This window comes from Copidosoma floridanum, unplaced genomic scaffold, assembly GCF_036245765.1.
Source record: "Copidosoma floridanum isolate Cflo_tuat_1 unplaced genomic scaffold, Cflo_Japanese_pri ptg000020l, whole genome shotgun sequence".
In the NCBI taxonomy this organism is placed as follows: Eukaryota; Metazoa; Arthropoda; class Insecta; order Hymenoptera; family Encyrtidae; genus Copidosoma; species Copidosoma floridanum.
The window spans coordinates 20,989,744-21,005,040 of record NW_028321897.1 but is presented as its reverse complement, the minus strand read 5'-3'; the positions used below and the strand labels follow the sequence as shown (position 1 = coordinate 21,005,040).

The 15,297-nt window shown below is 32.4% G+C and overlaps 1 protein-coding gene across 1 annotated transcript in view; it reads right to left on the bottom strand.

The window, feature by feature from the left end:
• Agps (alkyldihydroxyacetonephosphate synthase) overlaps positions 1-15,297 on the bottom strand; it is a 484,483-nt gene that overhangs the window by 256,773 nt on the left and 212,413 nt on the right. The window lies entirely within an intron of this gene.

The following is a 15,297-nucleotide window of genomic DNA, read 5'->3' as shown; positions in this document are numbered from 1 at the left end:
GGAGTACAGTAAATAATTTAATATTTTAATTGAAATAACGTCCAATGGGAATACTGTCAAATTTTAGTATTTGTTAAAAAACAAAACGATGTTTCAGCCGTTTGGACAATGTCCCGGCCCTCATCAGGTACAAAAATCTATGAGTAATAAAAAGTTCTTTACAATACACATTTTGATAAATACAATAAACGCAAATTGAGTAACGTGTATAATATACCTCTGACTCTTACGAAAGGGATGTAAAATCGTAATGTAGTCAGAGTTTCAAGTTTTGTTGCTCTTATACCCTGCACATATACAAATGAAACAATATACGCACACAATACAATCACATAAGAATCGCGAGCAGTTCCTTGTAAAACATACGTAAACAGATTATATTTTCCTAGTACCATAAATGAAAGGGGCGCTCAAATCATGTACATAGAAATAGCTTCCTTTCTGAATTGACTTAACTAGAGACTTGTAACAATCATTTTATTTTTCTGGATCCTGTTGTCTATTAATATTATCATTAAAATAACGTTTATTTAACATTTTGGAAAACAGGCGCTTTTGTTTATAATTTTTCTCTGTGTCTAAAATTTTTATTTTATTGAAATTAAAGTTATGTGTAAATTCAATGCTATGTTGTGATAGTACATATGTATTCTTATTTTTCTCTATGTCTCTTTTACGTTCTGCCATTCTTAATTTTAAAGCTCTCGAAGTTTGACCGACATAATAGCAGTTGCAATTTGCACATGGTATATTTATTCTATTGTTTGAAAATTTATCAATAAATTTTTCAGGATCGTTGTTAGCTAGTAAAAATGTTTTGATTAATTTTAAATTATCGTTATGAAATGGAGTGTCTGCTAACCTAATGAAAAAGTCTACTAATGTGTACATGATACCTATTTTATGTTGTATTGGATGGTGGGAGAGAGAATTTAAGTATCGGCCTGAATGTGTGGGTTTTGGTACCAATTAGTTAGCACTGTGTTATTTTGTTGAAAAATGATTTTTAAATCTAAGAAACTAATGCTGTTGATGTTGCATGTCTCAACAGTGAATTGTAATTCCGGACAATAGCTATTAAAAATGTTTTCAGTATAGTTTATATATTTAGTTGGCACACATATAAGAATATCATCCACATACCGCACATACAGTGGAACATCAAAACATAATTTCTCTAAGCATGAAGTTTCGAGTAAACGCATTACAAGATCTTACAGTACTGGACTACAGGGACTGCCTATTGGAGAGCTAAAAACTTGTTTATACAATTTTTTGTTGAAATATAAAAAAGTTAAATTCAAAATCAAAGATGAGCAAAATTCATTGAGACAAACATTGATTTTACCATTCAAGAATTTCCAAAAATGTCTAATTGCATTTATGAATAAGGTTTTACTAGTTTAGTTAATAAACTAACAACATCTAGACTAATATGAGTGTAACCAGGTGAAATGATAATATTTTTCAATTTATTTTTTAATTATCATAACTTTTTTTTACGTGTGATTTTGGCAGTGAAACATTCTTATCGAAAAAATCAGAAAGAAATTTCAGAAACTTACAAGTAGGTGAATTCAATGTTGAGACAATGATTGATACCTCTGACTCTTACGAAGGGGATGTAAAATCGTAATGTAGTCAGAGTTTTAAGTTTTGTTGCTCTTATATTCTGCACATATACAAAGGACACAATAAACGCACACAATACAATCAAATAATAATCGCAAGCAGTTTCTTGTGAGACATACGTAAACAGATCATTTTGACAAAATATAAGTAGGTAAATTCAGTGTTGAGACAATGATACGGATAGGAATGTCTTTTTTGTATATTTTTATTAGTCCGTAGCATTTAGATAATTTTTTTATGAATATTTTTATCAAACTTATTTAATTCATGAAAAATACCGTATTGATCGTACTTGCTAACAAACTTTTTTGTCTTGTTGATTAGTTGCTTCTAAGGATAATTTTCTAGCATTAAATAAAATTTTTCATCACTTAACAATTTTTCTACTTTATTAATGTAAGTTTCTTTGGCAATGACAACAGTGATATAACCATTAACTGCTTTAGTAATAAAGATGTGTTTATTATTTTTTAGAAATGCTCGTGTTAGCTTTACATGGTCTTGGAGAATTCTATCATTTAAAGAAAGACAAGTAGATACATTGTGTCTATTGTTGCCAATTATGTTGAGTAATCCTTATCTGACAGTCTCAAATTACCCTGAATATTTTGATGAATTTTTAACATTCTCGAAAAGTTAAAAATAATTATATTTATTAACATTAGAAACAGAATAAAATTTATCGCATAACCCTAATGTGCTTGAGACACAATTCACTGGCGGTGTGTTCGAAAGGTTGCATAGCCAGTTCTCTGTTATTTTACTTCTGCCTTCATTGTTGACAAATGCAGGGCACCCAGCGGGCAGAACATAAAAGAGACATACAGAAAAAATAAGGATACATCTGTACTATTATAACATAGCATTGAATTTACACACAACTTTAATTATAACAAAATACAAATTTTGGACACAGAACAAAATTATAAAAAGCACCTGTTCTCCAAAATGTGAACTATACATTATTTCAATAATAATATTAATAGATAACAAGATACAGAAAAATTAAAAGATTGTCACAAGTCTCTAGTTAAGTCAATTAGGAAAGAAGGCTACCTCTATGTACATGATTCGAGGGCCTCTTCCATTTATGGTATTAGGAAAATATGATCTGTTTACGATGTCTCACAAGAAACTGCTTGCGATTCTTATTTGATTGTATTGTGTGCGTATATTGTGTCCTTTGTATATGTGCAGAATATAAGAGCAACAAAACTTAAAACTCTGACTACATTACGATTTAACATCCCCTTCGTAAGAGTCAGAGGTATCAATCATTGTCTCAACACTGAATCCACCTACTTATAAGTTTCTGAAATTTCTTTCTGATTTTTTCGATAAGAATGTTTTACTGGCAAAATCACACGTAGAAAAAAGTTATGATCATTAAAAAATAAATTGAAAAATACTATCATTTCACCTGGTTACACTCATATTAGTCTAGATGTTGTTAGTTTATTTACTAAACTAGTAAAACCTTATTCATAAATGCAATTAGACATTTTTGGAAATTCTTGAATGGTAAAATCAATGTTTGTCTCAATAAATTTTGCTCATCTTTGATTTTGAATTTAACTTTTTTACATTTCAACAAAAAATTGTATAAACAAGTTTATAGCTCTCCAATAGGCAGTCCCTGTAGTCCAGTACTGTAAGATCTTGTAATGCGTTTACTCGAAACTTCATGCTTAGAGAAATTATGTTTTGATGTTCCACTGTATGTGCAGTATGTGGATGATATTCTTATATGTGTGCCAACTAAATATATAAACTATACTGAAAACATTTTTAATAGCTATTGTCCGGAATTACAATTCACTGTTGAGACATGCAACATCAACAGCATTAGTTTCTTAGATTTAAAAATCATTTCTCAACAAAATAACACAGTGCTAACTAATTGGTACCAAAACCCACACATTCAGGCCGATACTTAAATTCTCTCTCCCACCATCCAATACAACATAAAATAGGTATCATGTACACATTAGTAGACTTTTTCATTAGGTTAGCAGACACTCCATTTCATAACGATAATTTAAAATTAATCAAAACATTTTTACTAGCTAACAACGATCCTGAAAAATTTATTGATAAATTTTCAAACAATAGAATAAATACTTTAAAAAACATAAAAATGATTGACATTTGCAATAGAAACAATAATAATTATAAAGTAATCTTATTATTACCGTCTATGCCCCACTTGCACAGTCTTATTTAATATTTTTGTCAGGAGCTTCACATTAATCTTGTATACATTTTGAACAATAAATTGAATTCGATCTTTTCACTGGGAAAAGATGTAACAGAGCAACCCGATAAAAATAATGTCGTTTACCACGTACCATGTGCAAATTGCAACTGCTATTATGTTGGTCAAACTTCGAGAGCTTTAAAATTAAGAATGGCAGAACGTAAAAGAGACATAGAGAAAAATAAGAATACATATGTACTATCACAACATAGCATTGAATTTACACATAACTTTAATTTTAATAAAATAAAAATTTTAGACACAGAGAAAAATTATAAACAAAAGCGCCTGTTTTCCAAAATGTTAAATATACGTTAATTCAATGATAATATTAATAGACAACAGGATCCAGAAAAATAAAAAGATTGTTACAAGTCTCTAGTTAGGTCAATTAAGAAAGGAAGCTATTTCTATGTACATGATTTAAGCGCCCCTTTCATTTATGGTACTAGGAAAACATAATCTGTTTACGTATGTTTCCCAAGGAACTGCTTGCGATTCTTATGTGATTGTATTGTGTGCGTATATTGTTTCATTTGTATATGTGCAGGGTATAAGAGCAACAAAACTTGAAACTCTGACTACATTACGATTTTACATCCCTTTCGTAAGAGTCAGAGGTATATTATACACGTTACTTAATTTGCGTTTATTGTATTTATCAAAATGTGTATTGTAAAGAACTTTTTATTACTCATACATTTTTGTACCTGATGAGGGCCGGGACATTGTCCAAATGGCCAAAACGTCGTTTTGTTTTTAAATAAATACAAAATTTGTCAGTACTACTACTGGACGTCATTCTAATTATTAACTAACTAATAGTATGATGAGGGCCGGGACATTGTCCAAATGGCCAAAACGTCGTTTTGTTTTTTAATAAATACAAAATTTGTCAGTACCACTACTAGACGTTATTCTAATTATTAACTAACTGTCATAAGACGTCTTATATTATAATAAATGTTTTATTTCTTTGGTAATAAATACAGTTAATTCTTGTTTAGCCAACGTAACTTACGTCGATACTAGGTGCATTACAACATTTGTATGATAAATTAGCAAGAAGATGAAGTGTAGTAGGAAAAAAACTGTTTTACTATACCCATCATATTGGAGTTATTTCGAATCTAATTATTTCAGTATATCTACCAGACTGAAAAAAATGTAGTTACTTTTGATTTTTTTAAATATTTTCTTCAAAGATTTGGTTACTTTTTAATGTAAAGAATTATGAAAATAAAAATTTATTAAATATATCAATCAATATCATGTATCTCATAAAAGTAATAAAAACTGTATTAGTCAATGTTAAAAATCTTCTGTAAAGAGACTATTTTAAAATTACCATCGTCATCGCCATCATCGTCGTTATTGTCGTAATTATCGTCATTGTCGTCATGATCGTCATCATTGTCGTTATAGTCGTCATCATCATCATCGTCGTCATCGTCATCATCATCGTCATCGTCATCATCATCGTCATCGCCATCGTCATCGTCATCGTCATCGTCATCGTCATCGTCATCATCATCGTCATCGTCATCGTCATCGTCATCGTCATTATCAACGTGTCTTGTAATTATAACCTAGGTAATCAGATCTTTATTGACGATTTGTATGCTTTTAAATTTTTGTTAGAAGTTATTCTTAAATGTTCGTATGATTTAGAATCCGTATTATTTGAAAAAGTAAATTGTTAAAGTTCTTTGGCATATCACTATTCGAGAAAACGAATAATATTTTTAAAAAAGTGAGAATTATTGGAATTTGAATGATAACGTTAAAAAAAACATGACAATAAAACACACCCTTTCAATCAATGTGTTTTATATTATTTCGCTAATATAAATTGTAAATGTTCTTTTTTCTTATTATGAACCATGTATAACTGTTCTTTTTGCTTAGCAGTTTGGTATAGTCCAAAAAAATTGAAAAAAATTGTGTTTGCAAAGGTGCAATAATGTTACCACCTTTGGGGTGATAAAAAAGGATCATTTAGCAGCCATTACTCTATAATCAAAAAACTTTTACAAATAATTTAGTATTACGATAAATTCTTTGGTTTTACAACATATCATGCAAATACATTGCAAGAAAAAAAGCAAATAATAATTTAAATCAACAATGTCAAGATTGCCTTATTAATCCTTTTATTTTAGAGGTTTAAAGAAAGAAATAAGTTTAAAATTTGTAATCATACTACAGCCATCAAAAATATGTTAGCATTAAACAAACAGTTGATTAAAAATAACGATAGAATTTTTAAGCAAAAATTCAAGAAAAATCCGATGGTAAAAATTGTAAACATTTATTATAAATTACGGATATGCATTAATTACCGAACTACAAATTGAATTTTTTACGTATAAACAAGAGAAAAGAGACAAAACATAAATTTATGGTAGCTTAATGCGGTGCATTAATAGTATCAAACTCTGAAATGACTCAACAAATTTTGACATTTGTGAGTCTAAAAAAATACACTAAGCAATGTTCCAAATAAAACATATTTGTATAAGTATATCTCTTTGTTTTCATTGCAATATTTGGGTTAGACAAAAACACTTAAAGAAATTATAAAGGTGATCAATGTGTTCCGTCAGCCCAACGTATTATTCGAGTCTCAGCTTTCGCCTAATAACTCGGGACTCGCACTGGGCACGTAGGAGGAACGCGGGGACAATAGGAAGTTATATTTCTTGTCTAAGTATTTGAAAGGGGGCGAGGATGGCCGTTTTAATGAAATCGACGCGGTTGTCAAGCAATAATGCGATGCACTCATTTGCGGCGCGCCTCGGGCTTATTAAGAATACCTGGTATATATAATACAAAATGTCGAATAGTATTCCGTTCGCGATTTAGAGGTTAGCAGTACCGTAACAAGCAAAGGTGGTTACACTCTAGAGGTTATGCAAGGGGGTAAAATGGCTTCAGTTCGCGACCAGTCTAGGATCCACCAGTACCATCCGGAGTAAATGTGATTGCCCTAGACTTTGCGTGAGAAATAATTCTTTTATTTAATCATGTAGCGTGGTATTTTACCGATACCAAATTTCGAACTCCAAGAAAAATACATCCGCGTTGAACTGAGAGGAAAAGAAAAGACTTGTCACTTTAGTATTTAAATTTGACTTACTTTTATTTTCGGTATGAAATGTACAGCGAACCGAACCAGCGCGAAGTGTCCAAGATCGAAGATTTAACACCGCACTCGTGGAGGACCGTGAGATAGCAGAAGCGGACTCTACCTATCTAGTCAACTGTTCGAGGGTAAAATTGAACTGTAACTGTAATGATCCCTCACTGTGCCTCTAGGCTCTTTTTATAAGGAGTAGCGGACCTTGACCACGCGCTGGCTGGAAAACAACGCAGGAAAGCTTGCCGCCAAAAATTTTTGGGGAAAAGGCAATAGCTGAAAATCTAATTAGCTGGAGCTACTCTAGTTTAGCCACTCAAAATTGGCACTTCCCACCTCTGGCTAGCTTTCCCACATGCGTAAAGAGAGGAGAAGGTAATTCGATCACTTGCACCCTTCCTTTCTCTTTTACATCAAGATTTGACAGATTTTCCATGTCATTAAATATTAACATTACGATGACATATTGCTAAAATTTACTTAGACTAAGCATTGTTCGCTTATTCAATCAAATTAATTGCAACAAGATCGGTGAAAATCGCCCAATATTTCATGTAGGTCTTGACTTAATAATCGTTCACTGCGTTGCTATAATAATAATAGGGTTAGTAATAGTAATTTTTACGCATTAATAACTATAATAGTTGCTAGAGTTGCCAGATACATTAATCGAACAAGTTGAAAGTCGGAAAGAGTAATTGTTAACAGCGGTCTAACCATTCATCTCTGAAGCAGCTGTAGTTGTGGTCCAAACACTGATCGGGTGTTGATCGCGACCCATTGATTGTTAACTTAACTAAGCTTGTCAGTTTTTATTAGCTATGGATATATTTCGAAATGTAAGTAGCATGATCAAATCTCATTTTCCTTTTTGCTTACTCGTCGGAGAGGACGTCGGCACGTGGTGCCCTGGGGATTTGAAAATTCCATTACTTATATTGGCTCGGTCGTACAAACTCTCTCTCTCTCTCTCTCTCTCTCTTGACATATCTGAGTCAGAAAAAGGGGAAGGAGTTATTGTTGACTGTTGGCTCAACTTTCCCGCTTTACTTTACATATTGAAAAGTAGCAACATTTGTCCGGATTACAAAAATTACCGGCGCAACTGTTCCTAGCTAACCTTTTGCATCTGTTAGTTCTTTAAAGTTATTTTATTATTTTACGCTTTGAAAAGTATTTCATTTGATTTTTTTCCGGTCATCATGGGCTAGCGTGCATGTATGTGAGTCATGCATGGTCGTAGTACCTTAGCTACGAGCAATCTTGTAGGTGATTCACCTCTTTTCCCCCTTTTGGCCCCTTTTGGCCCCTGCGTTTAATGGTTTAAAATCGGCATGGAAAGTTTTGAAGCAAGGGGAAAAAAAAATCAATGTGGATACACCGATGTTACTAATGTCTTTTGATTTATGTTAATTGTATGCATCATGTTTATCGTTTAAAACTTAACAAAATTGGATCCATTCATATTAATTCATAAAGCATCTAACAATACTAAAAATTCAAATGTTGCTTACGTTACTATTGCATATATTTAATTGAAAGATTTTAATTTTACATTAGAGTAGTGGGAGTTTGCATGTGGAGCACGCAAAGGAGCAGAGTCCCACTAATATGCATATGTAACCAAGTTCTTTATTTATACTTTTAAGTGATTTTTAAGAGCTACATACGTGCAGTTGTTATGTACATGTAAAGTTATTGATGCACGTTATTTGATATTATGTGATTACAACGGGTTAGGCGGCTTAAATTGTGTGACACGCATACTACTTGCCTCCTCCTCTCTTTATCAAAACCGCTCTGGCGATACTGCTACATCTCGTAAGCTAAAAGAAGACACCTCACCCACAGTCTTAACGTATTCAGCCCTGGTGACGTGACATTCACTGCCACCCAAGCAAGATTATTTTCAGTTATCACTAAACCCATACGCATATTGTCTAGCTGTATCTGTTAATTACTGTCCTGCATACATAATTAAACAACTCCGTTGTGGCTCTTCAAAAATCAAACAAACCACATTTTAATAGATAACATAGACTCCAAATACTCTGTATAAGAAATTGTAATTTTTTTTTATCATTCCAAGTTAACATTTAAACAAAACACAGTGACTGTATAAACACAAAATTCATTTCTAATTTTAGAGTGTATTTATTGTTCATTTGTTTTTGGTACTTGAATAAATGTAGCAAAGATGACTTTTGTGCGTGCACCCTACAATACGTCTTTTTATTTGTATGCCTTATACCAACTTCTTTTTTAAACAGGACATAATAATATCCTGCAGCACATAGAAGTATCACCAACCTATGGGACATCATCTACTGGAACCGGTACACACACGCGTGGGTGGGTATGTAAAAGAGAAGGTGCTTATGTTTGTTTGTATATTTAGATATACATACCAATGCTACCGTGATATCCATGAGATGTAATAATGGAGAAAAAAGTAAATACGCTACGTGGTCGAAAAATTTCTGCGTATCAAGGTATGTATCTATGTCTGGCATAGTCACGCTACTTAGTTCAACTAGCCAATGCTAATGAACCATTTACTGAGATTTTCTAGACGTGTCTAGCATGCATAGACAGATATCCTGACACATTTATGTCTGCTCAAACTGCCGGTTACAGTAGTATAGAGCTTTTTCCTCTATTCTTACATCTTGGTGGTGATAATACTAGTAGCCAATTTGCTCTGGGCTGATGCAGAGGCTGCGCCCTCCATATCAAACATTTGACACAAGTTCTTGCATGTAAACAAAGACCTCACACCGTGTGGCTGCTCGTTAATGGCAGGCTGAAGAGAGGATGACGATCTCCTCCTGCAGTCTCTTTCAGTAATCCTGCCAATGACAAGCAGCTATATGCATGTTTGTATGCTTTAAGCTGTTTTTTTACATGCAAGAACTTTTGTTAAATATCTAATACAGAGTGAGCAGCCTCTACATTGTCTCGTGCTGCGTATGTGTGTGTGTGTACTGAGTTCAGTTGAATTAAATTTATTAATCTCCACAATGGGCTCTAGGTCCTACAGCGCAAAAACGTAATGAAACAGATTAGGACCACATTGGCTGAGCTATTTTATTAGCGTCAGCCTAAATAATTGTAATCACCTTAATGTATGTATAAAAAAAGTAATAATAATAAAATAAAAATGTATAAAAAATGTGAAATTACAAAATAAAAAAAAGTATAACAAAAGTTAAAAATAAATGAAAAACCAAAAATAAAAAACATAAAATCACAGTTACGTGTCATGAGCAGATAAATATTGAAACTCAGAAAGACTAAACGTCTTTTCAACGAAGTAATTGTGAAGAAACATCTCAAAACAGGACCGATCAAAGCACCAGCACACACAGAAAGTTTACGGAAACCAGTAACGTGACATCACCCGCATCTATAGACATTCTTATCTTATGTGTGAGTGTGTGTGTGTGTGTGGGAAAGAAAGAGAGAGAAAGTGAATAAACAAGGTAAACTACAGTCTGACTGTGATCTTTTTTAAATAAGTTTTGCATTTCAATCCACCAAGCCTTAAAAAATTATTCAATTAATTATTTAACAGGCAAAAACTATTAAAGTGCATTTTTCCAGATTTGGAAAACTACCTAATTTCTCAGAAATACTTGGAAGTAGATGATCTGCGAGGGGGCTGGGGGAGACTACGGTTTTGCTTTTAGGGACGTATGAAGACTAGACATATTACCCAAATAGAGGTGGAAAAGCTCATCTGCCATCAACTTCTCTTTCTTTTGAGGTAAGTTTAGTGTCTCTGATTTTAGGCTTCTTGCTACAATTAGCAATCTATCCTTTATATACCTGTGGATATTTCTAATATTAATTTTTTTAGTGAGCACATCTTGTTTTCCTTTAACCTGGTTTCACATTCTATTTATGGATCAAATTATGTTACAATATATGAACTTGAATTTTTCCTTATTGTGTGTATTAAATAGTAATATAATGAAATAAAGATCATCTGTTTGTGTATTATTACTTATTTTTACACAGCATTTAATAGCTTTAATGTTACAGACTAAGAATGTATTTAATTGTACACTTAAGGTAAATTAGTTGTCTACTTTGAAATTTTTTTTTTTCATTTTGCTTTAGCTCTTTGAAGTCTATTTAGCTTTTTTATTTTTGCTTTTATTTCTAGCTCATGGTTTTGATTCAATATTGCATTTTAAACTAGGACCTGTCAGTACGTTTCTTACTTAAAGGTGCTGGTATCACCACTTACTAATTGTAGCTAATGTCTACTAATATAAATAAGGGGCCAAAAATAACAACCTTGCTTGTATAGTTATCAGTGCAGGCTGACAGTGCGTTTTCATTAGCTGAACCAAGAAACTATTCATAGGTTATGGTACCAGCGGTCCTTTACTAAGAAATTCCCTGTTGAAAAAGTTTCTAATATACCAAGAAAACTTTTTGTGGAAATAAAATACAAGGAAAATACTCTAAATTTCCACAAGTCATGAGGTTTGTGAACTTCTGTTAAAGATAAAACTAGAATTTCTGAAAATAAATTTTTTACTCAGAAACCCACTGCTGGCAGCATTAGCGAAATGTACACTATGTAGGTCTTCTTAATATCTCATTCTGCAAGAATACGGAAGAAAAATACTGACTGGCAATTTTCCCTCAATTCTCTGTCTTTGGGTCAAGTTTGAGTGCCAGGGGCCCTTACTAATAATAAGCAGTTGATCTTGTACATGTCTATGGACATTTCTAAAATAAGTTTATAAAGTTAACACACCAAGTTTTCTTCCAACCGTGATTTTTGACTGTATGTGGGTGTAGGTATGTTACAATTTTACATCCAGTATCATTAGTTTTTAATGAAATTGATGTATTCACAAGGTTAAAATGGCAGTCTGTACATTTTTCTTACTTTTACCTGTTTGTAGTTCCAATATAATTATTGCAATTTAATATGGGACTAGTGAAGAATGTTCCTTATTAAGTGGCGCTACTCTCTAATGCGGGGGTTAATTAACTGTATTAAGCAGCGTGGAAGCACTGTGGTATGCTTCCCCCTAACCCCACCGCAGTGACCATCCTATTACATAATTCCTCATTATAAAATTCGTATTTTCAAACTACAAAAAAAAAAAAAAGATTTTTGATACACCCACGGTAATGCAACGTTATTTTCCAAATTTAATGTTAAACTATGATTCAAAAAAGTAGGCTTAAAAGCTTTTCAAATAATTACTTCCAGACTCAAAATATCAAAAATTATACTTTTTAGTTTTCTCTTGACTTTTGAGACGCAGATGTTTTAGACCTATGAATTTTTGTAGCTCAATACTTTACAATATTAGAAAAAAATTTTTATAGCTAAACTCATCTCAGAGAGCACCTCTGTATTGTCACTCAAATTATCTTTCGTATATATATATTTAGTATGTGTTTTTTTATTATTTATTTTCATTCTCCAATTTACTAAACTGTGAAAATCTGTATTCAATATTTATTATTGCTTTTCTAAAATACTTTGCATCGATACAGGAAATAATTAGAGACCATCGCTCATATGATACTATAGCCAGTAATAGTTTACCGAAGAAGTTGTCTATATAGTAACTTGGTGTTAGGAAAATAACGATGCCAGCACTACAATTAACATAATATAAAATTTTATGTTGATAAAAACTGAATCAACAGGAGCTGGTTTCAATAGATTAATCTTTTTTCAATTATTAGATGGTATTAGGGGTTTATAAGCCATTTTCTTATACTGCTACTGCAGTTTTTTATTTTGCCCTTAACTGCTTACTCCATAAGCATTCATTTATGCATTTATGACTGCCTCCAACAGAGATTAGTAGTTTTAAATACTCAACTAGGCATATAACTACGTTTTAATTTTAGATTACGAAAATAATAAACATTTGCATGAAGACGTCATTCAAATTGTTTGGCATTTTTTTAGAAACATAAGATTTCTTAAAGTTTCCCCAATTAATCTTCAGCTTCAATGGTAGTAATCTTGATTATTTCTAATGAAGTGTGAGTGTACCATTATTATTGTAATTTCTAAATATGGTTGTTAATGATATAATTATTTTGTGTGACAAAAGTACTTTGTTACTATTTTCATAGATATTAGGGATCAATTATCATGTACTTTTATGAATATTATCAGTGTGTATACAGTCCATCTATTGGCCTTCTGGGCGGTGTGAAAAAATAGATGAACAAATTTTTAATTGTAAAAAAAATTTTCTAACACAATAAATAATCAATATAGAAAAGCTAATTTTTTTTTAAAAAGTACATGCAAATATCGACGGCTTGGATGAACAAAAGCTTAGCTCAGATTTTGCTGTTTAAAATAACATGGAGAAATCTGAGCTAAGCTTTTTTTCGTCTGGTCCATCGATATATCTTTAATTAAAAAAGGGCCTCAGTTTATAATATATATATTTAATTGTAAAAAAAACTTTCAACGCAGACAATGGCACTGCATTGAAGACAAAAAAAATCGTGTGGGGGTCAGTGGGAGGGCTCGATCTAATATTGATAGGGCTAATAACACGTAGAAATAAGACAAAATCAAATTGTGGGGGGGGGAGGTTACAGTAAGGGACCTTTCATGGGTTGTAGGGGACAGTCGGGAGTTATATGTAGTTACTTAGAAAACCTTATACTAACTAATAAAATTTTTTTTGGGCATAAAAATGAGCAGTGGGGGATCCCATATCTATAGGGTTAAAATATTCTAGATACAAGATAAATTTTCCTTTAATTTGTGGGTGGACAGTGGGATGTCTTTTAAGGGACGGTGGGGGGTAGCTAGGGTTATGTGGAATACCCTACACATTTAACTGTATAATATAGAAAGATATATCTCGATATTGATCGATTGCAGTGCTCCCAAGTGCGCATCACCAGGTGACTCTAGACGCTTATTAGCTATTTTATAAACTACTAACACAAAAATTAATGACACAAGCGCCGATCACCAGATGAGATAAAGCACTTACCATGTATTTTTTAAAACAATACATAAAAAATTAATGACATAAGCACTTATCATAAGGTGACCTAGGGGAAGTACTGGATACTTTATTAACTAATATAACATTGAGAAACAACACTAGCTCCTATTACCAAGTTACCTAGCGCGCTTTCTTCATTATTAAATCATTAAATAATAACATTAGAGTTTATAGACCATTTAAATATAAAAATAGAGTGAGCTATCCCCATCTAACTCTGTACTTTGCGATGATGCCACATGTCAGACAGAAATCTGCCAAAGGGCCCTTCGGATTACATGTATTTAGTGAGGTTTTTCAGCAGCGGTCTCTTTTGCATTTATTGCATGAAGGTACATGGTAATGTGAGGATAGCCCACTCTATTCTTATGTCTGTATGCTATCATTAGGTAACGTGGGACACCTAATGGTCACTTAACTAACTGATTTAATATTGATTAATAACACAAGCGCCTATCACCAGATAACCTGGATCACATACTGGCAACTTAATTAATTAATATTAAATTGATTAATAAAACAATCAACTATCACCAGGTAACCCGGGGCACTTACTGGCCACTTTATTACCGTATATAACATTGTTTAATAACCCAAGCACCTATCACCAGATGATCTGGAGCGCTTGATGGCCATGGTTTTTACTTATATAACATCAATAAAAAACATAAACATCTATCACCTGATGAGCTGGGGTGCTTTCTGGTCACTTTATTAACGTATATTTCATCGATAAGTAATGCAAGTGCCTATCACTAGGTAACGTGGGACGCTTACTGGTCACTATACGACAATTTATACGACAACAATAATAACACAAGTGCCTACTAACAATGATGAAATCTATAAGATCCCATATAACAAAAGACATTAATCTATGAAATTGTCACCTAACAAAGTTATAAAATCAATTAAAATTGGAAGATGATTATATAACTTCCTCAACTGTTCAAAACAGTTGTGAAATAGGAATCATAAGCAGAGAACGCTGGCTTACTTTTTACTTTTGTAAATAATTTTTTTGGGGGATTCAAATAGGTTGTATGATACAAAATTACTTTACCTACTGGAAGTGAGGAAAAGTTGGGAGAAGAGTAGAGGAAGGAGGGAGTAGTGGAGGTTGATCAACTTAGTCATTACTGGGTTAAATTTGTCGGGTAAAACAAAGAAAAACCACCTTATTTGGGTGGAGAACTTGAAAAAACAAGAAAAGCTTGTTGTCGTTTCAGAATATTATAACGAAATCATGG